Raw genomic sequence first — 27,747 nt, forward strand, 5'->3', positions numbered from 1 at the left:
CCGAGGTCAGTCCATGAGGTGGACTGACTGATCTGGCAGCATTTTCTCCCCTTACTAGAGCAGATCACGTTATATATAAATGGAACAGCGAGATAGATTCATGCGTGTGTGCCGCACGTGTGTGTTTTCAGTTTGCATTTATAGCTGATCCAAACTCGTCCAGTTTCAGTTTGCACAAACAGCAAGTGCCAATTCTCGTAGCAAACCAAGTGGATGGTGAATTTGCTGACAGTGAGCATTGCCAGCCAGCTCTGCTGTCGATTTTCCTTGGGTCAAAACTAGGCAGTGGATGCTCTCAGTGAGTTACCGGTCAGAGGACTTAGTTGTAGATAGGTGGGTGCTGATAAATGTCTGTTGCCAGGGGGTAAATCCCTCCCAGCTTGCCTTTTGACTAGTGAGGAGATGACCACTGAGCGGTCCCCATTTCATACGTGCACGCAGATGTTACACTGAATTTGTTGTATAATGGGCTGCTGTCCAGTTGCTGTGTGAGAGCAGTTGCAGTTTTGCTCAGTGCTTTTGGGAGAGGTGAACAACGTGTTATGAACAGGCTTCATAAATTCTCAGGTCAGATCTGGATGGTGCATTTTCAAAACCCGTCAAAAAGGCAGTTGCTGAAGGACACGTGTAACTTCAGTGTAGCTGCATATGAATCCTCAGTTTGCCCGCTGCAATTCTTGGTTGAGAAGGTCAGTAGGTAACGGGTGGAAGGCGTTTGGTCACTCTGCTGGGTGTTTGCACGTTTTTATGGGCAACTCTTCAGACCACAGCTACTGGCGATTCCTGCCAGTGAGCAGAGACAGCTGGGGGCTTTCCAGGCACAGTTGCTCACCTTAGCCATGGAAGAACCATGTGCAGAGCAGACTTGATGTGACTCTATGTTCATTGTTGGTGACAGCAGGCTACTGCTTGCTGCCTGTTACTAATCAGGTGGCTACTCATTTACATGGCCTCCTTCCCAGAAATAACACCCCTTTGGGAATTGCCAAATGCACAACTGCGTTTTATCTTTTGTTGTAAAGTTCTAGTAAGAGAAGGTTGTGAGAAATTTGACTGGCTGTAATATTTTTTAGGCTTTAAGTTTTTTTTTTTTAACTCAATATTAGAATATTTTCTCCGTTAAGGGGGAAAAAGAGATTTCTTCAGTTTAGATGAACAAATAGGGTTTCAGAAATTTTCCGGCAGGTGGGTATTGTCTGTGGACTGAGGCATGCACGGGTCCTGGGAGAAGATGCTTCGACGGTTCTGCTACGAGGAAGGTTGCTGGCCACGGGAGAAAGGGACAACCCGCTGGGGACCAGTAGTGTTTTAAGCTGCTACAGCTAGATTGGCCAGAAATTGCTTATTAGGAATTCTCTGAGGCCTTTAATTAATACAGCAGCTTTTCTGCTAATGGTCTCAAGCATGTGACAATCAGAAGCGCGGTTGTGCGCTACAGCAAGGCCATTCCGTGGGCTGTGCTCCTGCCCCTCACCTCGTGCTGGCTTCCTACTGCCTCTGCCATTTTTCTGTTGTGTGGGTTTTTTTTTTAAAAGAAATAAAATATCTGGGTTTTAGATGCCACTTTAGCTCCCTGACCTGGCTTGCTGTGGGGCAAGATTGAGTGTCAAGGTTTGTCAAATGAAAAAGTGGCAGCATGTGGCCAAGGAGGGGGAGGCGAGGACGCTGATCACCTTTGGCTGGTGCTGCTGGGCTGTGCTGCACCCTCTGCACAAAAAAAGAGAAAACCAGTCAAGGATAGGCAGGCTTCTGCATATTATGCAAGCTGCTAATTTAAGTGGTTTATTTTAGTGATAGATCCTTTTCAACTTGAGCTGCGAAAGACTTTCTTACAGCAGAGCTGTCAAAAGATTGAGGGGACTCAGGGTTGGTTTCTTTTTTTTTTTCCTTTTCTTTTTTGTGGTCAAATTGTTTTGATACTTAATAATGAACAGTCTTTTTAGCACTAGACTTAGCACCTTCCATGCAAGACATAAAACAAGGTCAATCCCGTTCCCACGTACGTAAGTTTGTGAAGGATTTCTACGTGGTAAGTGAGGGAGTGAGCAGTGTATGATGACTTGGGAGTGAAAGCGGAAGGCTACTCATAATATCAAAGTGTTTTTCTGGGACGTTTTTAGTGAATAGTCTTTTCACTAATTGAAACGCTGGATAATGTCCTTGTGTTCAGCAGTTTCCTGCCACTACTACATAATGTAATCACACATATCAACCAGGTGCTGCTTGTATTTTTCCAATTTCAGCAGGCTGTGCAAATCTGCACTAGCTGTTTGCTTATGAAGAACTACATTAATCCACAATAAAACCAAAATGGCAGTGTGTGTGTATATATATATATATATTTATGTCCCTCTGGAAATTCTGAGTGGAATACTTTTTAGTGCAGCACAGTTTTAATTAAATAACGAGCCTTGTAAACAAAACTAGCAGTCCATTGTAGTGAATTTGTGTGGGGATAGTAAAAAGACAGATTGGTTGCTTTATAATGCAGGTCGAGGAGATCATTCTACGTAGTTTGAAAAGAAAAAAAGAATCAGATGATTAATGTTCTTGCAAAAAACCAAAAGCCATTGACATGGATTCTTCTGTGCGACAGGCAAAGATATAACAAGGTACAAGAATCTGGGAACACTTGAACTTTGTGGGCAGAGAGCTGTGTGAACAACTTGCCCGAGTAGCAATTTGGTAGTTGTGAAGGTACAATTTATAGCAGCTGAGAAGTGTTGAGCAATGTCCGATGCAAGCTTGTTTGTCCTCTTCTGCCGCCTGTTCTGCAGAAGTCAAGATGGCACGAGGAGTTCTTCATGACCTTGGGTTTGGGCTTGTCCCCTGAGGGACCAGGGAGGTTTCCAAGGCAGACTGCAGACGTGCAGTTGTTTCCTTGGCTCTGTGAATGGCAAATGCTCTTCCAGCTGCTGCTTGGTAACCTGTCCCTACTGTCACTCACCTGTCTCAGCCCAGTGTGAGACAGGCCAGATGCTGACTGCTTAAATACCGAGGAGACATTGCTCTGAACCGATGTAGGAAATAAATGAGCCTGGACTGGAAGACATGTCGCCCAGGCAAATCTGTGTGTCGCTGTGAAAGAAGTTTTTTGATGCACATGAGCCACGCTGTCTGTAAGACTCCAGGCCAGTGTTTGGGTTAACGTACCTTTGCTGCGTGTGGTTTCTTCTGTTGTTTTCCACATGGATCCTGTGCTCGTGCTTGGCCTTCTCTTACCTTGATATTGCAATTCAGCTACTGACTGCTGGCTCAGCCCAGTGCCCAGCCTCCTGCTGCTGAGAGCTGGGGGAGAGGAGCCACTTGTCTCATTCAGTCCTTTCTAGAACCTTCCTGACTTTGTTCTTCTCTGAAAATTATCTTTCTATTACTCTCCTGTCCAGACAGTGAGGGATTTACGGACGGTCTACTGAAGTGGCGTTTCAAAAAGAGAGGTTGGTATTAAAACCGTTTTCCATCAAGGATTGTATTTGGACAGCCAGTGAGGGTTTTTTCTTCCCAAAGCCGCATGCTCCTTCAGAAGAAATGTTACCTGTGGTGGCTGTGTCAGCAGAGACAGACACGTTGCTGTGCCTTTAGCTGTTTCTGGCTGTAGCTGCTTTTAGTAAATAGTGGAAACACAGATAATGAAATACATCTGGTTTTGTGCTTTGGGTCCTGTGGTCCTGTTAGGTAAAATGTTGCATCCTCACCAAGCGCTGAGACCTGTGAGATCTCTTACAGCTTTGTCTGCTTGCACCGTGAATCAATTTCCGTGATTCTGTAGCATGAATGGGTGAAATAAAACCCCCAAACGTTCACATGTATTACAAATGAATGTCTTTCCACTTATTCCTCCATTCATAATTCCCCAAAAATGAATTTAAAAATCAAAGATCTTTTAAAAAAAGTCACATTATTGTATTTTGAAGATCACAGCAATGCCATGAATTTTTTTGTTAAGATTATTTTAAAAGAATGCAATTCTACTTTAAAGTTTTTATTCCTAGAAATGAGCCATCCTAGCATTTGCAGCGGTCTTATTCTTTTGAAAAGAAGAGCTTACTTAATGAGAAAACATCCAGCACTATCAAGTATGGGTAGGATTTCAGAATTAAATGAAACAGATTCAGTTCCTTGCGTAACATTAAACTTTGAGTTTAAAAAAATGCCAACAGGTAAAAATACTTGTAGCAAGAATAAAAGGCCTAGAATGGAAAAGCAGAAAGCTGTTACTAGAATAAAGATATAAAATGCTGTAGTATTTGGCAGTAAGTAGTTTGCTAAGACTAAACTTGGTGACAATTTTATGAAGTAAGACCATTTTTTAGTTGTCTTTTGAAGGATCAGGAAACAAAGAATACTGGAAGAGAAGTCCAATCTGAAGATACTTGATATTTTCTACTTCGTCATACCACTGGACTCCTGTTCTTTGAATTCAGTCTAACATTTGGAGCGTAAGGCTGATTTGCCAGAAGAAATTTTTCATTTTGCTGTGGTAGGCTGGACATAATTTAGTTAGGCTGCGTTACTGTAGCTTCTGCAGTTTCCAAACAAGATCTCCATAGATCACACAGAAACACAGGATGTCAGGGGTTGGAAGGGACCTCAAAAGATCATCTAGTCCAGCCCCCCTGCCAGAGCAGGATCACCTACAGTAAATCGCACAGGAACATGTCCAGGCGGGGTTTGAATGTCTCCAGAGCAGGAGACTCCACACCCTCCCTGGGCAGCCTGGGCCAGGGCTCTGTCACTCTCACAGTAAAAAAGTTTTTCCTAATACTTTTGTGGAACCTCCTATGTTCCAGCTTGTACCCATTGCCCCTTGTCCTGTCATTGGACATCGCTGAGAAGAGCCTGGCTCTGTCCTTCTGACACTCCCCCTTGACGTATTTATTAACATTTATGAGGTCACCCCTCAGGCTCCTCTTCTCCAGCTGCAGAGCCCCAGCTCCTTCAGCCTTTCCTCATAAGGGAGATGTTCCACTCCCCTCCATCATCCCTGTGGCTGCGCTGGGCTCTCTCCAGCAGTTCCCTGTCCCTCTGGAGCTGAGGGGCCCAGAACTGGACACAAGATTCCAGATGTGGCCTCACCAGGGCAGAGCAGAGGGGCAGGAGAACCTCTCTCCACCTACTGGCTACTCCCCTTCTAACCCAGCCCAGGAAGCCATTGGCCTTCTTGGCCACGAGGGCACTGCTGGCTCATGGCCATCCTGCTGCCCACCAGCACCCCCAGGTCTCTTTCCCCTACGCTGCTCAGATCTTGCTGCGACACGCTCTAAGTACCTAGTTTGTATTTTAACTAATATTTAATCAAACTGGTGATGGAAGCATCTAGTTCCTTTTACATGGACATTTGCCGTGGGCTGTTTGCACACAACATCATATCTGCTATAATTCTGTCCCGAGTGGTTTTGTACATGTGCCCAGTTAAGAGCCAGCCTGGGTTGAAATAATATTGTCCTATGTGCTCTACAAATATATGGATTTAAAAAAAAAAAACCAATGTAGCACCATCCCAATATTTGAAAGTGGAAGTGTATCCTAACGTTGAGTTTTACTGTCAATATCTTCTCTGGGATCTTCTCGGGTCCCTCGTGTTGATAGAAAAATCACAGGTGTTTTACACGTATGGCCTCACTCATGCTGGTAGAGTGCTGTTCCTTTATTTTCTTCGATTGCTGCATCCAGTAGCTCAGGATTTCCTGAGTGAAGCAAGTTCTTTTTTCTTCTTATCTTGGACATTTGTATTTTTACTATTTTAATGGTATGTTTATTGTTAAATCATTTGTGCAGTAATGGCCACGTCACCATTATGTTTTGACTTTATGCTTTCCTTCTTTGCTTTTCTCTCTTGGTATTTATTCTTGGCTCTGATTAAATAAATTAAAGCTTAAGGCATCACTGATCGTATGGCAAATTATTTGCGAGTTGGTTTTGGGTTGTGGGACTTTTTTCCCTCTCCAGTTGTATTACAGCCTGTCTCCACTGGTAGCATCCTTCTTTCAGCTTTCAGACAAGTTCTCCCATGAGTTTCATAGTGGTAGTTACTATGGAGATGACTGTCCACTCTTGCCCTCCTCCTTTTTTGGAGCTCCTGCAGCTGTTATTTATCTTTTCAATAAAGTAAGTAGATTTTGTACAGACCTCATTTCTAATATCTCTTCTGTTGCAATGTGCTGTTTGCCTGTAATGCTTTTACTTTCTTGAAATCCTGTAGGTATTAGTTTCTAAGAATGAAAAATTTGGGACATGAGTAGAAGTGAGGAGATCCCTGGTTAAAAGGGTCGCTCCTGGAGCTATTATCTGATTCCATCTTTCTTCACAGTCGAAGAGCTGTTCATTGGAGTCATAATTCTGCAAAATGAATTAACTGGTAACGTGTGTGTGTGTATATGTGCGCTGAGTGTCTAGGATAGCTTTTAGAATTTATTTATTTTAAATGGCAGCTTTTGGAATTCAATATAAACATCTTCTGGTGCAAGTTAAAATTTCTCTGATGAAGAGATGTAAACTTTAGACAACACATCATTAGCCTTTTAAGTCTGAGAGACTTTTCTTTGCACCTCATCATAATTCTGATAGCTCTTTATGCAACTTTATGTATTCCAGCTTTAACAGAGCAACATGGATGTTTGAGTAGTCAGCTATTCTGCAACAGACAGGGTATTTTCCTTTGCACATCTGCTATTGTATTTCACAGAATCACAGAATCGTTTAGTTTAGGAAAGATCTTTGAGATAATTGAGTCCAGTTGTTAACCCAGGGATGCCAGGTCTGCCACTAACCTATGTCCCCGAGTGCCTCATCTCTCCATGGCTTTTATATCCCCCCAGGAATGGGGACTCGGCCAGTTCCCTGGGCAGCCTGTTCCAGTGCTTGACAACACTTTCCATTAAGAAATTTTTCCTAATCTCCAATCTCAACCCTCCCTGGCTCAATTTAAGGCTGTTTCCTCTTGTCTTGTCGCTTGTTACATGGGAGAAGAGACCGACCTCAGCCTCGCTACAGCCTTTCAGGGAGTTGTGGAGAGTGGTAAGGGCTCCCCTCAGCCTCGTTTTCTCCAGGCTGAACAGCCCCAGTTCCCTCAGCTGCTCCTCATCACGCTTGTTCTCCAGACCATTCCCCAGTCGTGAGGAAGCATTGTTTCACTCCGTGTCAGTGGTTTGTTGAATGCCTTACAAAGAGATTTGAAATGTTCTCTCCAACCAAGAAGTTCTACCGCGAGTACCTGGCCGAGGGGGTGGTCCACCCAGAAGGCCTGTGTAGCTGTGCTGCTATTTTGATCAATGCTTCTTTCTTCCGGTAGCTGCATCTTTAGAGGTTTTTCCTTCTTTCCTTAGGGCGACGTTGCCCTAGGTGATTATGAATTGTGATGTTGCACTGTCCTTTGGCCTGCTGAGCGTTGTCATCTGAGGCTTTCCACAGCTGGGAGCCTACAGAGAAGTTCCTTTGTTTTACAGCCGCAGAAGTGCCCTACCTTGGGCTCTTGGTCAGATCGTCCAAATTGCTCTGCCTCCTGTTGAGAGCATTAGCTTGAAATTACAGCCTGATGGCCCGCTCCGCAGTCAGGACATGCGATAAAGAGGAGCACGCTTCTCCTGGACCCCATTTGTGCTGCCTCTGGCACAGTTTGCCACCCAGCAGCAGCAAAGGCAGATGGTTTTCTGCTGAGTTGCTGGGACCGGTCTCAGGGGCAGACCCCCTGGACACCTCACCAAGTGGAGCAGAGGTGGCCAGAGGAGGAAGACGTCTAAGAGGAGGAGCATCAGCCCCTCTGGGTGGTGGCAGGCTGCCCCGATCAGCTCAGCCCTCCAGGATAACGTGGCTCTTCGATTTCTTCTAAGCAAGCAACCACATCATCTCTTTTAGTTGCTCTTCCCTGGTGAGGTGAGGAAGAGACTCTGAAACCCTTTGCTTTTTGTCTTCCGTGCTTTTTTATTGTGCTGTAGATTATTCCTGGCCCTGTGACAATTTGTTCTGCAAGTTGTCAAGCAAAATGTGTATTTAAAAATAAATTACTCTAAAATTTTAATCAACTCTTTTTTTAGAAGGGAGTCTCATGTTTTTCTTTTGCATACGTCTAGTTTGCTGTGAAAGTGAGCAGCTGGGACTTTCTTGATTACTTCTATTTTTAGCGTCGGCATCTTTACACCTGCACATTGAAAATCGGGAACTTTTCTTATAAAAGGGATTGAAAAATCTTTCAGCCCCTCTGACTCTTGTAGGTCAGAAGTCTGAAACCAAGCTGGCCTGCTAATTGCAGTATCTCCATGTGATTGGACTTTTTATGTTTGCCTTGAGGTAGAAAAATTGACCGCTATTGATTTTTCTTGAAATCTAGTTCATCCCACCTGTTTGATAAGAGAACAAGAAAACAAACCAGGTGTGGTACAACTCCTGAGAGCCTCGCTTTTATGCCTGTAATCCTACAAAACTGTCCCGCTGTTGGAAAATTAGCTTGTCAATATTGACTCGTACCTAGGCCAATGTTACCATGCAATCAAAATTTGGTTTTTATCAGTTTTATTTCATGTCTGTTATGTAGAAATCTTGTCGTTAAACTTACTCTTAATACAGTTACTGCATGCTGTACCAGTTTAAGAGTAATTCATTGTTTCCAGTTTGTAGATGGACTGCAAAATAAACTTTCAAGGTGAATCAGAAGAGAAATGGAAAACCAGGGGAGATAGCATTTGAGTAGAGGCCACCCTCTTCTTATCAGGAGAGTTAACAGGAGCAATTCAGAGAAAGAACACGTGAAATGTAGATTGTTTCTCCCTTGAAGCTTACAGTCACAGGACCTTACTAGAACATGAATTCAAAGATGTTCCTCTTCATATCTCCTGGTAGCCTAGTACTGTAGCTGCAGGGTAGGGAACGTGCACATTTAAATTCCTGCCGTACTGTGTGGCCTTGCACATCACTCTATTGCTGTATTTCCAGTCCATCTTCAAAATTAATTGACGGAGTTTTGAAGGATTTAAGATCAGAGTACTATTTGTTTATTGTTTTGAAGAGGAAATGAAAACCAATTTATATCATTTATTTATATCGGGTTTATTTTTATATGTATGTGTCTGGTTTTGGATTTATGCATTTATGTCTCCATTTCCTTGTTCTGATATTAACATAGATATTCATAACTAAACAAAATTATCTCCCTGAAGGAGGATTTTGAAAGTGCTTTGTCAGCACAAGGGCATTCAAATCCAGTTTTAAGTAACTCCTGGATCCACTGCAAGGCAGTACTAAAGTCCTTACAGATTTCAGTGGGTCAGACGTATTTTCCCAAGATGTCTGCTGTAAATTAAGTGCCCTGGGTTGACTTCTGTTTTTCCAGATCCTTCAGCCAAGTGCCCTGTTTTTTTCAGTTATGTTACTCTGTGTTATGCTGGTGTTTCACACCGCAGAATGAGCCGTCAGCAAGGGAATGCCACGGCCTGCCTGCCGTGGATTTCCCCAAGCTCTTACCCAGCTCGTGCCAGCTTGCTGTTGCCTCGGTCGAAGTTTGTCAGAGGGAACTCGGAGAAATGAAGTGTCTCGTGATGAGCGACCATGGATCTGGGTCTTACACTTGTTGGGTACTCGATTAGTTTAGCGATGGAGAGAAGACGTCTCCTTCACCCACGGGATTCTTTGTTCAAAGCCTTTTTTCCATGAGTATGTGTTGGTGTTGAGGGTCCTACGCCGCGTCGTTTCCTCTGAAGCTATCGCTTGTGTGCAGGGTTTCTAATTCAGTGGGAGGACAAAGAGTATGTGCTATTCGTAGTAAAAATGGAATAATCTCTCCCTTTCAGTTTTACTTGCTGTTACCGGGTAATTCAATGAAAATAGTTCAGATGACAAAAGTACTCTGTATTTCCTAAAGCCCGCTGCTGCTTTCTTATTTCAGTCATAGAGACTTCCCAATGTGGAACTTTACTCCAATTATGGTCGTCATTTCCAGTTTCCTAGTTGCATCTTCTTGAGCACTGGTTGTCCTACTCTGAAACTGTCCAGTTTCAGGAAATTTAGCTGCTTTTGCTGTTTGGGGGATGTGTGTCTCATTTTTTGGTGCCTTCAGTTCAAGGCTCAAGATTGATTTGCTTCTCTCTTGAGTTTTTACGTGCTGTTCAAAGCCCTCTCCCAGCCTGGGATGCAGCTGTATGCTAATTTCCCAGTTTCTACAAAACACTGATAGGTCACTGCCGAAATCCTCGGTCTGCTTGCCGTGGAAGAAGGAAGTGGCTGGGCTGGGCTGGGTGAGAGAGGCAGGACCTGGGCCTTGTGCTGCTGATTCTTGGCTCTTGGAGAGCAAAACCCTATTCCTGAGCCAGAGCTCTGATGTCGTTAGAAATGCAGCTCTGTCACATCATTATTTCTAATTTTCAACATGAAAAGAGCAAGTTAAAAGGGAATCTGTTAGAAGTTCTTGTTACTCTGTCTTAAAAAGAAATAGGAATTTGATCTTCATGTACCGTATCTTCATATAACAATTTCTAGAGGCTTTTTGGGCTGAAGTAGGGTTTGACATGAGGACAGAAAACAATATTTCAGTATCTGGGCAGATTTCCAGACCTTGTTCTGATCTCTTTTCCCCTCCTCCCTGCAAGACTCTTCATACTGCACGGGGACATGTTTTTTGGGTCTTGATGTTCTGAGCTTAAAAGGCAAACTGATGAAAATTTCTTTATGGAGACACACACATTCAGGACCCCTTATTTCTGTTACAAAATAGAACACCCTGTTGAGTCAGGCACCTTTTCTAGAGGTGGGAAATGATGGGAGGCTTTCCAGCAACATGCTTCCAGAATAAAAATTAATTTTTCTACCAGTAATTAGTAGCACAAAGGTAGTGTCTATGCCGAGATTTGCTTTCTCATTTGCCCCTGCACTATTATAGTATTTACTGTAGAAATCAAGAAGGCAAGACTTCGATGGCATGTGTTGAAGATGTAGGGCAGTGTTATTCATGGTCAAAATAAAATGTAGGAAGAAGAAAGCCTTCTCTTGGCTTCCTGGATTTTTTTTCCTCCTAATAGTAATTAATAAGGATAGCAGAGTGGTTGTTGCTTTTCCTGGTCCGGTGCCTGTTTTTCACGTGCTATGAGGGACATTTTGCTCTTTTGAGGCTTTGCTGTAATTTTATATGAAAAGCACCAAACCCTTTAGTCCTTAAAAGAGAAATCCATTTTCTGTTTGTGCTCCTCTTCGTACTTCTTTAGTGATAATTAGACAGCCCAGGGTGCGGGAATTAGTATTTGACTTTTTTACTTTGTTTTCTTCCTTGTTTGTTCCTTGCTATTTCTTTGGACCATCCCAACCTTTTTCTGCTGAAGTGTTTTTCCGCTAGGTTTTATTCAACAGAATCTATGTGCTTTCCCAATATGAGCCTTAATGAAAACAAATGTTTACGGCATTTCCTGAACATTAGGTAAGCTGCTATCTTTAATTACGAGGGGCTTGGAGATGGAGGAGGAAACCCAGTGGTTTCATTTGCCTTATTGGCAACAGAGGGTCCTTGGACTGTTTGTGCTTGGCTCATTCAGCTCGCTCTGCTTTGCAGACAGGTGAGACTTTCTGAGTATTTGAATACAGTTTATTCTATCAATTAAAAAAGAACAAAACAAAACCTGTCTCTTATATTGCTTAAATACGTATGAAGCCCATGAACAGAATGCTAATTTAGGTGGTTCTGTATAAGGAGCTCTAAATTTCTGAGTCGTGTCGGCCATGGAACCTTTTAACGAGGACGTGGAAAACCCCACAAAAACCTAATGTCAGTCTCAGTTCCTTAATTATTTTAATGAGTATAGAAACAAAAAGCTCCAAAGCGTTGTCTCGCGGTGATTTTCCAGACTGAGTATCAGGGAGGATTTATGAAGATTTTCAGCTGCGTTGATGGGATGGGCGGAACACGGGGCGAGAAGATCTGAGCACTGGCAATACTCCCTGCCGGCAGCGTGCCTCAGCAGCAGACAAGACCTTGAGAGTTCTCCAGCGGGATGAGATGGCTTTTTGTGGGTTTCATTTACTCGTGCCCTCTTTTTTCTCCCCCTCCCCTCCTTCTGGATACGTATGCCTGCACATATAAATCAGTGGCCTTCAGCTGGTGCAGAAGGGGGCTGGCAAAGGAACAGGGTGATAGTCGAAGGTAATGTCTGAGGTGCATATGTGGGACTTCTGTACCTCTGGGTGGGAGTCTCTTGGAGTTCACGTGGGTTTTGATTAGGTACTGCAGTGATGCTAGGCACTACCTACATTTCAAAACATGAATGCCATTTATTCTTCCTTTAATACACCAATGAGTTACACAATTCTGCTATGTGGGCCTTCTAGAAAGAAGCTGCCGAGTCCACAGCGACTGCTTGTACGTTCCCTGTGCATCGCAGAACTGCTCGTCCCTCTGGAAAATGTTATTATATAATGCAGCCTGGCACTCTCTGTGTCTGCTGGGGGATCACCCCTCTGTAAGGAGGGCTGGATTATCCAGTGAGGTATTTTAAGCACAGAATTTGGCATTACTTAATGATATGTGAAACATAGCTGAATGCACTTACCATCATTTCAGATTTTCCAGCCTCACGCAATGAACATCCCACGGTTTGAGCTTATTTTCTCCATCTACTATATTTGTGTTATTTGTAAAAGTGCTCATTTATACGAGGGAGAGAAAAATGAAGACAGGGAACCTTGAGAAATGCCAGCTAATAAAAGACAAGACAGTTGTGTTTTCTGGTAAACAGTGAAATAGTAAAACTGGTGATGCTACAGGCATCTTGTGTTATTGATGAAAACAAACTGGTTACTGACATCTCCCAACAACCAGCCCCTGACTGGTGGCATCCCAGAGCCCTCCCGTGCCATGTGTTGTGCAGAATTGCTGGTGTTCCCGTTGTGAAAGTACAACAAAACTCTTTTTGAAGGGTTTTGATTTTGTTCCCCTCCTTCCTTAAAGGGCTTTATTTTTTCTTGCAGATATGTATTTCTTACAGGAAACAAGGGAATAGCTGCTCTTTTCTTGCAGATGGTATTAAGAGCTGTAGCTGATCACTTCAGCCATCTGAAGTCCCTGTTGATAACAGTTACAGTCCAGCTGTGCTGCTCTGGAATAGCAGTGCCCGTGCTGTAAACCCTTGCTGCTCCTCCTGACGAATCAGAATGATTAAGGTTGAAAGGGACCTTGAAAATCATCTCGTTCCACCCCCCCCTGCTATGGGCAGGGACACCTCTCTCCCACTAGACCAGGTTGCTCAAAGCCCCATCCAACCTGGCCTTGAATACTTCCAGGCATGGGGCATCTACAACCTCTTTGGGCAACCTGTGCCAGTGCTTCAGCTCTTTCATGGTGAAAAGTTTCTTCCTTATATCTAATCTAAATCTATTCTCTTGCAGTTTCAGGCCATTGCCCCTTGTCCCGTCGCTACAGCACTTGTAAAAAGTCCCTGCTCTCTGCTGCATCCCATTGCCCGATACAGAAATGACTCTTATTTTCCTCAGGTCATGAATGTCCTCGGCTTCGTGACCAGATTCACTTGAGCTTCTGCGTGGAATTACAACGGGAAACTGGTTTAGCCCACGTTTTTCTTGTAGCTGCTCTTACCCTACCATGTTATGAAGCTGATTAATTCAGTTTCCCTATTTATACTGGTACTTGCACACTCTTTGTAGAGTAGTATTTCCGCACCCCGCCTCGCCTGAGATTCAAGAAATTAAGTTTGCCATAGTTTTAACTTGAGTTTCTTGTCTAGAGGAGGGGCAGAGTAGTGTTTTGTTTTATAGTAGTGCTCGCACGATTCATTTAAAAACTGATGACCCCTACCTTTTGACACATGTTGTTTTCCATCGCAGCTGTCTGCATCAGGGAGGTGAATGTTACGGATCAGCTATAGCTGATCCAAAGCGCGTGCCTGGTGCCTGATTTTCCTTCGCTAAATGGAATGGGGAACATCATGCCAGGAAATACTTCTAGAGAGTTCCTTGCTGTATCTGCTGAGGGTGGGGTAGAGCGTAAGAGCTACCCTGACTTGTCGCTTGTCCCCTGTGACCCAGGGAACCTCTTGGCCACAGTGGTGGCGGGCATTGACACTGCAGATCTCCTTCTCTGCTTCTCTTGGCTTGTCGAAGAAGTCATAGCTTGCTGTCCTGCCTCCCTCCCTGGTGGTTTTTGCCTTGACACCTCGTGTCTTCAGGGAAACGACTGTCCGTAATAATTGGCTGCTAAATCCTTCTAAAGGAACTACTCAGGGAAACCGAGTAGCCTTTAATTTGATGCTCCTAATGCTGGGCGAAAACATGAGCGACAACAGCTGCTTTGCTTTGCATCTGCACTTCCAGGGAGATGGTACTCGGTTGGTTTCATTGGGATTTAGAAAACCTTTAAAGCGCTACAGCTGGGAACGAGGTTCAGCTCATAGTTCCCCTCAAAGTGTGTTTGGCAGGGATTACGGTGTCTGGTTCACTGGTAGGACGGGTTCCTTACCGAGTCTGGAGGAGTGTTGAGTTTGGGGTTTTGATTGTTTTTCAAGCTTTTCTTTCCCCTCAGGGAAGGGGAGAAGTATGTAAAATGCAGTTAATTATGATGGTTTGTTATCTCATTGAATTATGAAATACCTTTTGCAAAGCTTATTATAGTCATCTAAAAACTGGTTATTTGTATTTCTGCTCTTTGTCTCCAATCCTTGCTTTTTATTGCAGATAACATGCACATGTGTACATGCATATGTGTGCGCGTGTGTATACGCATGTCTAAAACACTGAATAAAGAGAAACTTACCTACGTAGTTTAGTTTTATTCAGCTTAAAGCTTTGTGAACCAGATAAGGTCATGCTGTTGCTGTGAAGGAGGGGTATTGTTAGTGACCCAGTTATTTCTAGTGCAGCTTCTGATCTTGCAGATTTATGTAACAGTGATGCACGGAAGAGCTGGAACGTTTTTAAAGCTGCCTGGCTGCGAGGAGTCCCTCGTGGATAGAGAGAGCCTTGGTGAATGCACAAAAAATACAGATTAGCACGTTCGGCAAAACTCATACGTAGATTCTGAATCCCATGTGAGACCAGGGGATGTCTCCATCTGGAGTGCTTTTAATATTGGCTGTGTAGATTAAAAACGCGAAGTCGGAGCTGGTACCTTTTCGAAAGTCTAGAATTTGAGTATTTAGAGGTGGAATTGGAGCTTAAATTTCTTCCAAAGACAAAATCTGCCTCTGTCTGCAGTGGAAAACCATCCCAGAAGACAGCAGGCCGTGGAGTAGATGGACTGGAATCTGGGATAGCTTTAGAAGTGATTTTTGGATTTACTGATCCAAAATCATTCAAGTTGTAGTGGTGGTGCTTTGCTGTGATTTCTAGATGGCTTGTGTTAATTTAACTGAAGAAGTGGCTTTTAAATTAATGAAGTTAAACTGGCACAAGAGGCTGTATGGACAGGCTGTCTTTTTGATTTATCTGTCAACAAGGCGCTAGGTTAACCTACTCTTAACCCATAACAGTCCACGTGGATTTGAACTGATTTAACAAAACTTACTTAATTAAATTGGGGCAATCTTGTGTTGCCAGCAAGGCCTCAGGAGAGGCATCACTAGTTCTGCCTTTTGGCATTTTCTTCCCTTGGTAATGGTGTGATAGAAGATGCATTTATTTTATTTGTTGACTTTGTTGACTTAATTTTCACCTTCGAGCTATTAAGATTTCCTTTAGTGCTCAGGGCAGTCACTTACACAGCCCATTGTGTTGCGTTTGTGTGTTATTTTGAACAGTACCCCTAGCTACTGAACCCATAATTAATATCATTTAAAATAAGGAAAATACTCGGGGGTTTTATGAAATCCTCTGTGTATTTGTTTACCTGTGGCTCAGCGGCTGGCTGGGTATGAGAAGGATTGCACGTTTTCACTGATTGCCTTTCAGATGCACGGCTTTGGAGAGCTAAATGAACTTGTGTCGGGGGTTCCTTGAATGTTCACCAGCGGTCCCAGCTGAAGTAATTGCTAATTTCTTGTGTAGGAGCCCTCTGCCATGACCTGTGCGACAAACCAGCCTCGGGTCTGTGTCCCATTTGAACAGGTGTGGGTGCATCTGCTCCTGGGGTGATCTGAGGGTGGGTGATCTGCTCGTGGCGGGTAGAAGTGTAGGAAATCAGACCTTTTCGTGACTGAAAACAAACAAAAAACACAAACCCACAAAAAGACAAACCCCAGGGTTATCAGGTTAAAAATAAAACCCACTCAAAGTTGATGTCCTGACTGTGAAGCCTTCACGGAGACTAGGCTCCTTGTTGCAAAGGGGTTGGCAGCAGTGGGGACTCCGCTGGCATTGCTGCCAGGCACATTTTCCGTTAAAATTTTACAGTTCAGTAACCGATGTGTTCCTCAGTCAGCTTAGGGTGATCTTAATGCAAGCTGCTACTGGCAAAGGCCGTCCCGTTCTTCCCTCCCCTGAGCTTTTGCCACTGCTTTTGTGCCAACACCAGCACTTGTGTGCTTACAAAACCCAACCTGACAAAGAAAAAAAAAAAAAGGCAACATATAAATTAATTTTCAGCTAGACTGACTTCCTAAACCAGCTGATTATGGGGCCTCAGGAGCTCAAATGCTGGCGTAGGCAAGAAAGTGCCTGAAGATGAAGGGAAGAACATCCACCATAGCTTTTTCTTTCTACAGCAGCCATCGCTGAGATTGATTTAAATCAAACTACGTCCCCTCATTTCAGGCAAAAAGATAGAGATGAGGCAATGCAGTGGTTTGCTGCTCCCGAAAAATGTATGGACCCGCTCTCTTTGCCTTGCTTCCCATCCCTTCCTGGGATGCAAGACTAGAAGGAACATGATTTTCAGCTTCCACCGCCATCGATGAGCTCTTGGTTTGTCTGGGTTACACCTTCAAATGTCAGGCATCCCGCTACTCACATACCACCAAATCCTAAAAGTAAGGAGGATGTTAAGGAGGAGGAATCAATCATGGATAGATCTCGCTCTGCTGTGAACAAAGGCTTCTCAGAGGGGCTGTATTTTTGTCATTTTCCGGAACAAATTGTGTGTGTGCGTAGTTTGTGCGTGTGTGTTTTTACTACGATTACCTGGTACCAAAATGAGTTTGATACGCACCTCAGCTTTTTACTCCCGTCTCCCAGGGCGAGGCGAGGGTGTGACACACACGGCAAGAAGCGAGAGCATCGGATGCTCACGACTGCAGGTGGAGAAAGAAAGTCTGCGGGGAAGGCTATAGATTGTGGTGGCACAAGAATTGTTACCATAGTTTCCATCCATATCATTAGTTCCCGACTACTTTATCTGGCATTCAGGAGGAAGAGAAAGACGGCAAGCTCCGGCAGCCCGGCCAGCCCCCTCGCATAGGATTTAGCATCCCTCAAAGAAGAGGTGCGGGGTGAATGGCCCCTTTCCTTTTCAGGCCGGTTTGACTGGTAGCAGGATGTGGCATGGCTTGAAAAAAGGCATGAACAGCGTTCCTGGGACAATTGACCGCGCTTGCCTGATTGACTTGCAAGAATGGGCTGTTTGACTCCTGGCGGGGGGAAGCCTGGAGAGAGGTCGGGGTTTACTTCCAAGAGAAACAATGCAAAAAATAAAAAAAATGGAGGGAAAAGGACCAAAAAGGGGAGATGGCACCTGCTCAAGTTTATCTTTTATATAAGCATAGTAGAGGTTTAACATAATGGAATATACTGATTTGACACACTCCCCCCTCTTGGTAACTTATTCGTGCATTTCTATTTAATAATAGTTTTTGGCAAGATGGTGAATGTGATTGATGGGTGCTTTATGCAAAAGTGATCACTTTGCTGCTTATCAGAATAAAGTCTGTGCAGCAGATATAGGATGTCTTACATATTTCCTTATTTTTTTTTACTCCTTGTTGTGCATCTAAGCGTTGTAGTTTTGCAAGAGAAATATTAGTCCTGAGTAATAACCTGATGGTAGAGAAGCTTTCGAAAGACTGGCCCAGTGGGAAGTGCAGATATCTGGTTTCAGGTGTGGTTAAATCGCGAGCTGCAACCTCTGCAAGAGGTTAAAGTGCTCACGACCTCCTGCTCGTGTGACTTTTATCACTTCCTGACAGCAGATGGAAAATTTTATTCAAATGGCCAGAATTCGTGGAGGACTTAATTGAACAGGAAGTTTTTCAGCCACTCACATGATGGCTAAAATGATCCATACGCTGTTACTTCTGACATCTCTGCCAGAAGTAATCTCTGGCTTGTGCAAGTTGCTTTTAGGGCGAAGGTAAAAGATTCCAAGAGTTGAGGTACATGTGTTTTTCTGAGACTGGAAAACAAGAATGAAATGATCTGTAAAATATTTTTTTTTTGAAAAAAGCACAATTGGAAAGAAAAGGCTGCTCAAAGTGAAAAGAGAATTTTCCTTCAGTCACACGGCTTTGATGTTGCATCCTCTTGAGTTTTAGCAGTTGATCAGATTACTCGGGAGGGAGCTGCTGATAGTTGGTGTTTGGTGTTATTTGGCGTGTCGTTCACCTTTCAGTCTGAATCTGCAGCCGTTTTGAAGAGGAGTACGGAACAAAGAACAGCACTGAATTATCAGGAATCGGTGTTTTGGCTAGTGCCGCAGGGCATCGCGTGAGCAAGGAAGTGGGAAGTTCTGTCATCTGACCTGTACTGGTTTTCTTTAATGTCTCCTGGTTGGGAACTGGGAAGCAAGCAGGTCTTGTGAATGTCCCTCGGGCATCTGAGAATGCTGAAAATAATCTTAGAAGAGTATTAAAGTTGCACAGTGTGCTGTGCTACAGATAGCTTTGGCTGGTGTGTAATTAAATAGGGGGGAAACGCTCAAGTTTGATGAAAATGGGCAAGTTCTCGAGACTCCCGTAAGGTGGGAAATCTTTCTGTAGGGCCTAAATGGCTTTTGGGAAAAAAAAATAATAAAAACCTCTGGTAGATAACAAGGTCTCTATTACGTGTAATCCAAGGCACACAGAGGGATAGTGTTGCAGAGCGGGTAAAATGAAAGGGGAGAGTATTTTGTGCCTGTGGGCTTCCCTGTGCTGTTTTTACTGAAGATTGGACAGCTAGGAGGGTTGCTTCGCTCTCCCACCTGCAGCAGGTCCAGGGCAGCAGGGCATGGCTGGGGAACATGCCGGTGAAGTGGGAATTACACCCTCCTTCCAGTGTGGAAGGGGTTTGTTAGTGTGGACGTCACCTTGTTTACCTTCAACACATGGTTTAACATGGGGAAAAAAAACCCTATTGTTTTTGTGGTTTTCTCTTTGAAGAAGAGTTTGTCAGGACATAATCCTCGCTCAGACATCTGCTAGTGATTATTAAAAACCAAGCAAATGTGGACAAGTTCCTGTATTCCCCCCCACCCCGCTGCCGTGGTTTTGCATTTTAATTTTCTGGCATGTGGTGATGCTCTTCTTTGTGCGGCAGCGTGGCGTGAAACAGCACGCCTCGCCTAGAGCCTCTCCTTGGTGCTGTGCTTTCTCTGAAACTTGCAGGTGTGAGGTGGTGGGTTTGGATTAAGCTGGGAGGTGGGAGTCTTGAGTCATGCTATCGGGAAAGGTTGGACTGCATGACCCTTAAAGGTCCCTTCCAGCCCAAAACACTCTATGATACTATGGTTCCAAAAGAGGGGGAGCCCCCATATCTGGATGCGGGGACCAGTAACCCAAGTCTCCGTTTGCCCAGTGCTTCTGTAGGTCTCCGTGCTCAGCTGTGCTTGGTAAGCAGCTCACAGGATGCTCCGGTGAGGAAAACCAAGTAGCAGATGGAGAACAGGAACGTTGGAGAAGAAGAATGGCTCCAGAGCCCGGTGCAGGAACAAGGTGCTCGGGAGGGAGCATGAGGAGCAGTCAGAAGCTGCTGAAGCTGATAAAACTGCTGCAACAAGAGCACACGGCTGCGGCTTAGCCCCACAGTGTCAACTTGCCTGTCTTTTCCTGTACTGTGAGCTGTCTCTAGGGAGCAGTCTTTGCAGCGGGTGTAGCCTGATGAGCAGCAAGGAGAGAGATGTGTTCAGGACACAGTCCCCTACAAAATGGGCTGCTGCCACGCATTCCTGTTTCTTGTCCCTTCTCTTTGGGGATGCTTTTGCATATCTGTGCATGTTTATAGCTTGTGTGAGCGTATCTGAGCTCACTCAGGCGAATGCTGCTGGCTGCAGTGACAGAGGTGTCAGCACTAACCAGGAGGAGCGTTGTAGGGCCCCCAGTGATGTCTCTGCAGCACTGTTGTTAGATTCCCACGTGAACTGATGAATTTGAAGGATTAGCCTGGGTGGCTTTATGCAGCCTGCACCGTGGTTGCAGCCTAGGCACAGCTGTCGAAGGTCAAAGTGCCTCCGCTCATGTTCTTAGATTAGAGATGAGGCTACTCCAAAATGGGAATTCTTAAGAACCATTGCAGGACAAAGAAGGGTGGCACCACCTGTCTCCAGTATTCAGAAGGATCTCTTCTGCCATCTATTGCCATGTACAGCTCACCACAGGCCCACGTGGAGGAGAAGAAAAATTCCTGTCCGATCTCAGCTGGGACAAGCCTGGAGAAAGTGGATTTTAAAAAGCCATTGTCTTGCAGAAAGAGTTTGTCTGGATCCTACATTTATTAGAGGAATAAGCCTTTAGACCTGGATTTATGGGCAGTCTGTGGGACAGTTACTGTAGTGTGATGGAAAAATAAAGGCAGGGAGTTGGAGGAAAACAGCTTCTTGGGAGCTTCGTTCAGCTGCCATATCCTCATCTGGACGTGCTCCCACTGCTCCTTCTCCCTGGGCAGCAGCCAACAAACCCTCCTGCGTGTGCCACGGCCACCAGCACATGGCATGGCTGGAATTGAGTATTTGGTGGCGTTAATGTATTTAAATCTAAGTCAGCCTTTCTCCAGCTGTTGAAGGCTGGGCTGGAAGCATTCCATCACTGAGATGCTTGAAGGAAGATGTGTGGTTTCGTAATTGGATTGTGCCAGAGTTGTGCTGTGGTAACTTGGGGTCCTAGTTTGGTCTGAAGATGCCGAGAGAGCTTGTGACCCTGTACAGTGGTGAAGTGATGCACGTTGCCTACAATAAGCCAAAACCAGCTGCAGCAGCAGCATGAGAGGAGACCCGTGCTCCTGGAGGAGGGCTGCAAGCTTGACTGGTCACACTTTTAGTTTTTTGGGTTGGTTCTTGTTCCTCTTTTGTGTCTCACGGTCTGTGGAGGGAACTCTACATTGGGAAATCCTACTGCTGCCTCAGTGTGGCCCTGGTCACCCTGAATGTTTCAGGACAAAAAGCCAGGGCATTTAATCTCCAGTGTGATTCATCCCTCTCAGGGTTATCTAGACCACTGAAACACCCAAACTGCCTGCATCCATAGCTGAAATCTGAACGCAGTGTTAGTTTTCTGCAAAAACTTCCATACCTTGTAGTACAATCCTGAGTCTAGCCGGTAAAGTCTGTGTCCCCGTGAGAGTTTTGGAGACCGCAGATACTTCCTCTTGATCGATGAGCGTAGTCAGGGAAAACGGGTGATTCCATAATTAATGATAATTTGAGCAGTTTTTCGCTAACCAGTTTAAGTTGCTGGCTGTATTAATATGAGTTAGCTCAATTATCATTCTTTGAATGTCATCCCCAAGCCCCTTTCTGTTGTTTACAGGAGAGGAGATTCTCAGAAGCCAACTGTTTCCCTTTTAAAACAAACACAAACAAATAACCAAAGAACGATGTGCCATCCATTCATTGTGGCTAATGTTTTAGAGCGTTATTTATGGAAAGGTGCCCTGCTAGGCTCAACAGTCAAGAACTGAATGGAGATGGACTTAGTATTGACTTTGACTTGTTCACTTGAAAATTTAAGGCTGGTTTAAAATTGTGTTATTAATTTAGGCCCAATTTTGAAGTTTTGGACCACAGAAGGTAAGTAAAATAGAGTGAATAAAGGGTTAAGTGCAGATAACTTCAGAAAAGTGTTGCGTTCGGCCTCACTGGAATATTTTATTTACTGAAAGTTAACCCAGATTCTTCTAATCAGATGGCAAGATTAAGGATTATACTCTTACCTAGTTATCCAGGTCTGGGTTGTGTCTTGGGTTACATGATCTTGCAGATCATTTCGAAGGAGTCGCGTCTTACGACAGGTGCTGAAGTGTGCTCCAGGGAAAGCCAGTAGGTTCTTGTATTCTGAGGACACTTCCCCCCCCTGCTTTTTTTTTGCTTATCCAAGTAACACTTACCCTCATGGTTGGAGGGAGAAAAAATGTTTAGGTTAAATTTTGGCAGCTCTGATGTAGACAAGGTGTTGTTTTGAATTCTGGAGCCCTGTTCTCATTTGGAGTGAGAGTCCTGGGCTTGTTCTCAAGGCTGAAACCCAGCTGGCGCATGTGAGCGCGATAAGGATTTCCTGGTTGTCCTGTGAGGAATGAGACCTCCAGAACTAAGTTTTGCATGCTTACCTTGGGCTTGCCTAGAAGTGCCTGTCACGTGGTTGATTTTGTTTGAGCTGGAAATTACACGTTTGATAATCATCTGATCTGCAACAGACGCCACCTGGCTATTAAAGCCTAAATTACTTTTTTCTCTTTTTTTTTTTTTTTTCCTTACGAGGGCAAAACATATCTAACCTGTATCACTTAGAGGTACGTTTACCTTAATAAATGAAGCTGCACACACAAACGAATCTCTTCATACCTCACTGTGTGAACTTAGCTCAGCTGTATCCATGGGAGGGCAAAAATGGAAAAAAGTAAATGCGCAGCACGCCGAGTTTCTGCTGCCCAGATTGAGAGGTATAACACTGAAAGAGATCCAGGAACAGCAAACTGGATGATAACAAGAAACCTAAAATCTTCCTGTTTCAAGATGTGTTTGGACAGAGGATGGTTCCTCAAGCACTAGCCCTAGATCAGGCAGTAAGTGAGGCTGATTCCTCAGTGTTTGCTGAAAACTGATACCAGCCCGTCGCTGCTAGTTGGTAGTAGCCAATTGAACGTTGTGACAGTAAATATCTAGAAATACTTATGTTGTGGTTTCTCAGGAGAAGTGACAAAAGCAAAGTAACCGAATAGGCTGCTTTTAGAAAGACCGCGGTGTAGATTTCCTTTGCTTTAGCACGCGGGCTGCTCTAGCAGCTCGGAAAGTGAAAAACGCGCCGCATTGAAAAGGGAAATGGGAATTAATCATGAAATGGTGACACTCAGTCAGCTCCTAAGCCGCGGCTCCTCTCGAGCTCTGAAATCTACCTCTGGTGGTGCCGTTATAAAGAATCGGGGCAAATGTCAGGTGGCAGAAGAGCAGCAAATGCTGAAGGCGAAAGGGAAGTCCAAGGAGTAAGCCAAAGTCAGCGAGCCCCAAGAGCAAGCAAACACTACAGCGTATAACGAGCGGGTAGTTTTTCTGAGAACCTGCAGATTGCTGGAGATCAGAGAACATTCAAAAAAGATGGTTTGTTTTACAAATCTCTTTGCAGGTGAGATGCTTAGGTAGGAGGACAGGCTCTCCACCTCAGAATTTATTATAAATAAACATGAAAAAAAAAAAAAAATCAATTTAGTTTTGCTGCTGGTTCTATGTGTGTGTTTCATAGTACTTACGATTTGCTTTGTTTTCATTTAGGTGTTCTGGAGTAATCATAGAATTACAGAATGGCCTAGGCTGGAAGGGACCTTGGAGATCACTTAATCCAACCTCCCTGTCATGGGCAGGGACGCCTCTCAGCTAGATCAGGCAACACATGGGGACCGAGTGGGGATCGAATCTGCGACCTTGGTGTTCTAGTCAGATTTTTGTCCCAGTGTACAACTAAATACTGATACTTTAATACTTGACTTGTAGCTAACACAGCATGCACTCATATCTAGAATATTAATGTTTGCTAAATTTAGCACAGGCTGGCATTACTAGCCTGAGCTTCGCTTTGCGAAGAGAAGACCACCTTTGTGTACCGTGTGTTTGCTTCCTAAAGCTAAAGAGATGGTGCTAGGTTATTCCATTTTAAAAGTTTCCAAAGTATTTGTAGCTGACAAAAACTGTAGTGTAATTTGCTTAAAATATTCAACTGAAAATACATTCCAGTCTAGAAAAGCTTCAAAAATTATATTTTGCTTTGGAGATAAATGTTTTCCCACCTTGTCTGAGTTTGTGCACTTGGGATATTTTGGTTACAGTTTTAGTCTGTGGCTGTAATTTGCTGTTTCGGACCCAAATGGTTGGTTCAGTAAAGAGAAGTGTGGAAAAGGAAGTGAGGCTCCCTTAGGCTGAGGCTTTTTTGAACTTGGTGTCATAGGTAGGCGTTTAAAGTCTCTCAGAAGCAGCAGAATGAAAATAATACTGTGTTGAGAGGAGGAGAATCACTCTCTATTTTAAAATAATCTGCATATTTCTAGCTGCACGTTAGATGTTTGCACGATGTTTAGATGTGGTTTTGAGTTCTTCCCCTCATCCTTTTCCTTCTTGCAAAGCGTTTTTTTTCTGTTTGCTTAGTTGCAAAGCCGTACGTGGCGCGTACCCTTTCAGTGAGGCCGGAGCGACGGATTTATTACAAGGACACAGACAGGATTGTTGTTGTTCTTTTTGCCACTCGTTGCCAAACTCACGCTAAATAGGTCATTCCGGCAGGAACCGCTGCGTTAACAAGCAAAGAGACATGCTGCTGGTGTTACGTGTTTATCGCACACAAAAGGGCTTTTTTTTTTCCTGAGTGCTTTTATCACTTCTTTCCCCGTTCTGCCTTGCTCAGAAAAGGTGTGTGAGTGAGTACGATGGCTGCTTGTGTCTGATCTGATGGAGGCGCGGTGGAGAGGGGAGGTACCTCCTTTTTTGGCAGCAGTTTCACACTTGTGTTGGATTAAGTGTAATGTGAAACCTTACCCGAAATAATTGGGTTTTATGCTTCACAGGGACACATGAGGTTATTAAGATGCATACATTCCTTCACAAGCAAAGTGTTTTAAGTCATTGCCCATATTTTGAAGCTTAAGGTTTTCCCTTTGCTGGCCCACCTTTGAAACTGGTCGTTTTTGCACAAATCTGGAGCAGAGACTGCGCAGAATCTTGGTTTTTTGTTTCCTAACCTCATCCTAATGTGTTACAGCCACCAGAATAGGTTGTTTTTTGCTCATGGGTTGCTCTTTACACCCTCAGGCATTGAAGTAGAAGCCCGTGGAGCACGTCTCTATCCGTGCAGGGAGCAGTGGTTGTTGCAGAAACCTACAGGATGCTGCAGCTGCAGAAGGGTTCCTTCATTTACTAGCGTTCATAAATCGAATTGGTAATGCTTACACTCTGTAACTGCTCAGGGCTTTAATAAAAAATGGGTATTCCTTAAGGAGCAGGCCGGGTTTTGTGGCACTAGCGAGTTCAAACCAAGCAGGAGGAAGTGCAGCAAACAGCAATGGAGCTGTGAGAGGAGAAGCATCTCGGACACTTAGCAACAAGCCTCCACAGCCGCGTCGGGAAGCGGCAGGAGCTCATGGTCATAGCCAGAAGGTGGTTAGAGGGAAAGTGTGGCATTGTCACTGTGCTCATGGAAATGAAGGGTCCCTGCGGGAGCGGGGTGGGTAGCAAAGGGCCGGTGATGCTGCCAGGCCGCACGCCCCACCTGAAGCGAGTGAGCAAACCGAGTGGGGAGTTGTTTGTACCAGCAAAGGACGGCGAGCGGGGAGTGTATTTTCAAAGGCAGACCGAGCTGAAAGCGCTTTTAATTCCCTAATTCACTGTGCCCAACTTAGAAGTCATTCCCTAATCCTCTTTCAATGCTCTAGGGACCCGTAATAGGGATGCTGCAAACAGCCCTGGCCAGTCCTTGCTGCAAAGGGTTAATTTTGACCCATGAAACAGGCTTAACCTTTACTTTTTTTGGGGGGGGGGGGGTTGGGGAGTCCTCCTCACTGCTTATGTCTGACCCTATGAGATTTGAGCAGGTAGTTTCAGAGGTGCGGTGCGTGGATGCCGTATGGTTTTAGCAGCCGAGCGGAGGAAGCCCAGCGGTGAGGAAGAATTGCCGTGCAGATGAGAGCAGCAGGCAGAGTTGCTTGCTAACCTTCCCAGGCTGGTTTTTGGCGAGAGAGTGTTCGTTTTGTGCAGAACAGAAGCCAAGACAAAGCATTTTTTCTCTGGCTGCATGTGTGAGTTTGGTGATAGGAATGTAGTTGGTTGAAATTAAAATCCCATTCATCCTCTGCGGGAGTCCTCTGTCTGCTGGAAAGGATAGAGTTTTGCGAGGCAGCCTGAGGAATTTTGGGGATATACAGCCAGATCTATGCAAGACCTTCGCTCCGGAAAGATAATTGTTCGTACGTATGAGGAAATATATGTGTGTTCGATTGTCTTTCAGTTTGGGAATTATAAGCACCGTGATGAAGAAAAAATAATGAACATCATGTTAAATTTGCCGTTAAGGGGATGAAAACAAGCATCAGGAATGGCTGGTGGTTTTCTGTTGTTTGTGGGTGACGACATGGACAATTTTATGCAGAGATTTAGTCAGAAAATAGCTGATGCTACTTGCTCTGTTGAATTTAAGGGAATGTGTGTATACATGTGCAAACACTTCTAGGACTTTAATAGTTTTTTTCCCTATTTTTTCTGGTTTAGCCGCAAAATTGTGGAAAACAGAAATGCAGTAACAAACCTCTTCTTACCCAACTATTTAGTATCCATGAAAAAGAAAAGATTTGCCAGTTAGGTGTTCCATCCACATCGAACAATAACGATGCTTTCCTGAAGTCGTTACAGCCAGGCCTGCCACCGAGTGACAGGACCGGGCTTCTCCTTCAGCGCTATTTGATCTGTGTTTCAGTTTGACATTATGTAAATACTCTGCTATTAGGGAAGAAAATGACATAAAATTGCATCCTTTCTCAACGAGGTTTTAAGTTCTTTCAGTAGCTTCCCTCCTTTTGGAAGCTGTAATAAAGATCATAATTAGAATCCCAGTTGCTTAAGTGAGAAATTAGCATGTCCTGAAACGCCGAGCTGCGTCAGGTTCCCAGCGAGACCCCCTTCGGGTATCTGCCCTGCCCCAAAGCGCTTTCCCTAATACCAATTTGCGCTCCAGACATATTCAAGGAAATCATATTCATTGCCACCTAGCAGTTAATCAGAGCTTTCGGGTAGGCTTTGAAATCATTTGCAGCCTGACTGCCAAACCACCTGCATCTGTTTGTTTCCTACAGCCGTACCCGGGCGCGCTCTAAAATTTGCCAGAGATTATTAATCCGTTGCCCAGTACCGGCACTGAGACAAATTCACTCCATGCACAACCTCAATTTTTATGAATTCGTTGTGAATACTACTTAACCCCACCTCAGACCCCTTCGTCTTCTAGGCTGTGGCCAGGGGAATAAAAATCTAGTGGCTGATATTTTCCCTGTCAGTAGCATCTTCCCTTAAAGGTTTGGATTTGGTTTTGGACACTTACATAGATACCTTCTCTATTAGTATAAGTTTTGCCATGTAAATAAGATTCTAGCAGATTGAAATAAATTAAAACCTTAATGGGGCTAAAATAAACCTAATTTGTAAATTAATTAAAAACAAGAAGCAAAGAATGCTAACACTTTTTTTTAAAAAAAATAAAGGCATTTTCATGGTTCAAAATACAGATTTAATTTCCAAATGAGTGAGTGGTAAACTGTAATTATATGATGTACAAGAAAATATTTGGAACATATGAAAAGAGTAGTCACAGATTTCATAGTCAAGATGTTCCCTTTCTGGTTTTCAAAATTGTGGCAGAAGATACCAAAGGGAAAAGCAAATAAAATACTATCTTCACAGTTGACCTAAGGAGGGATATGATATTGGTAGGAGATGGATTCAGATCTCTCTTCTCT

General features: G+C 44.1%; 1 long non-coding RNA gene across 1 annotated transcript in view; it reads left to right on the plus strand.

Moving 5' to 3' along the window:
* Positions 1-27,747, plus strand: part of LOC104271480 — a 59,862-nt gene that overhangs the window by 31,821 nt on the left and 294 nt on the right. The window lies entirely within an intron of this gene.

Source organism: Apaloderma vittatum, unplaced genomic scaffold (assembly GCF_000703405.1).
Source record: "Apaloderma vittatum isolate BGI_N311 unplaced genomic scaffold, ASM70340v1 scaffold4883, whole genome shotgun sequence".
Classification (NCBI taxonomy): domain Eukaryota; kingdom Metazoa; phylum Chordata; class Aves; order Trogoniformes; family Trogonidae; genus Apaloderma; species Apaloderma vittatum.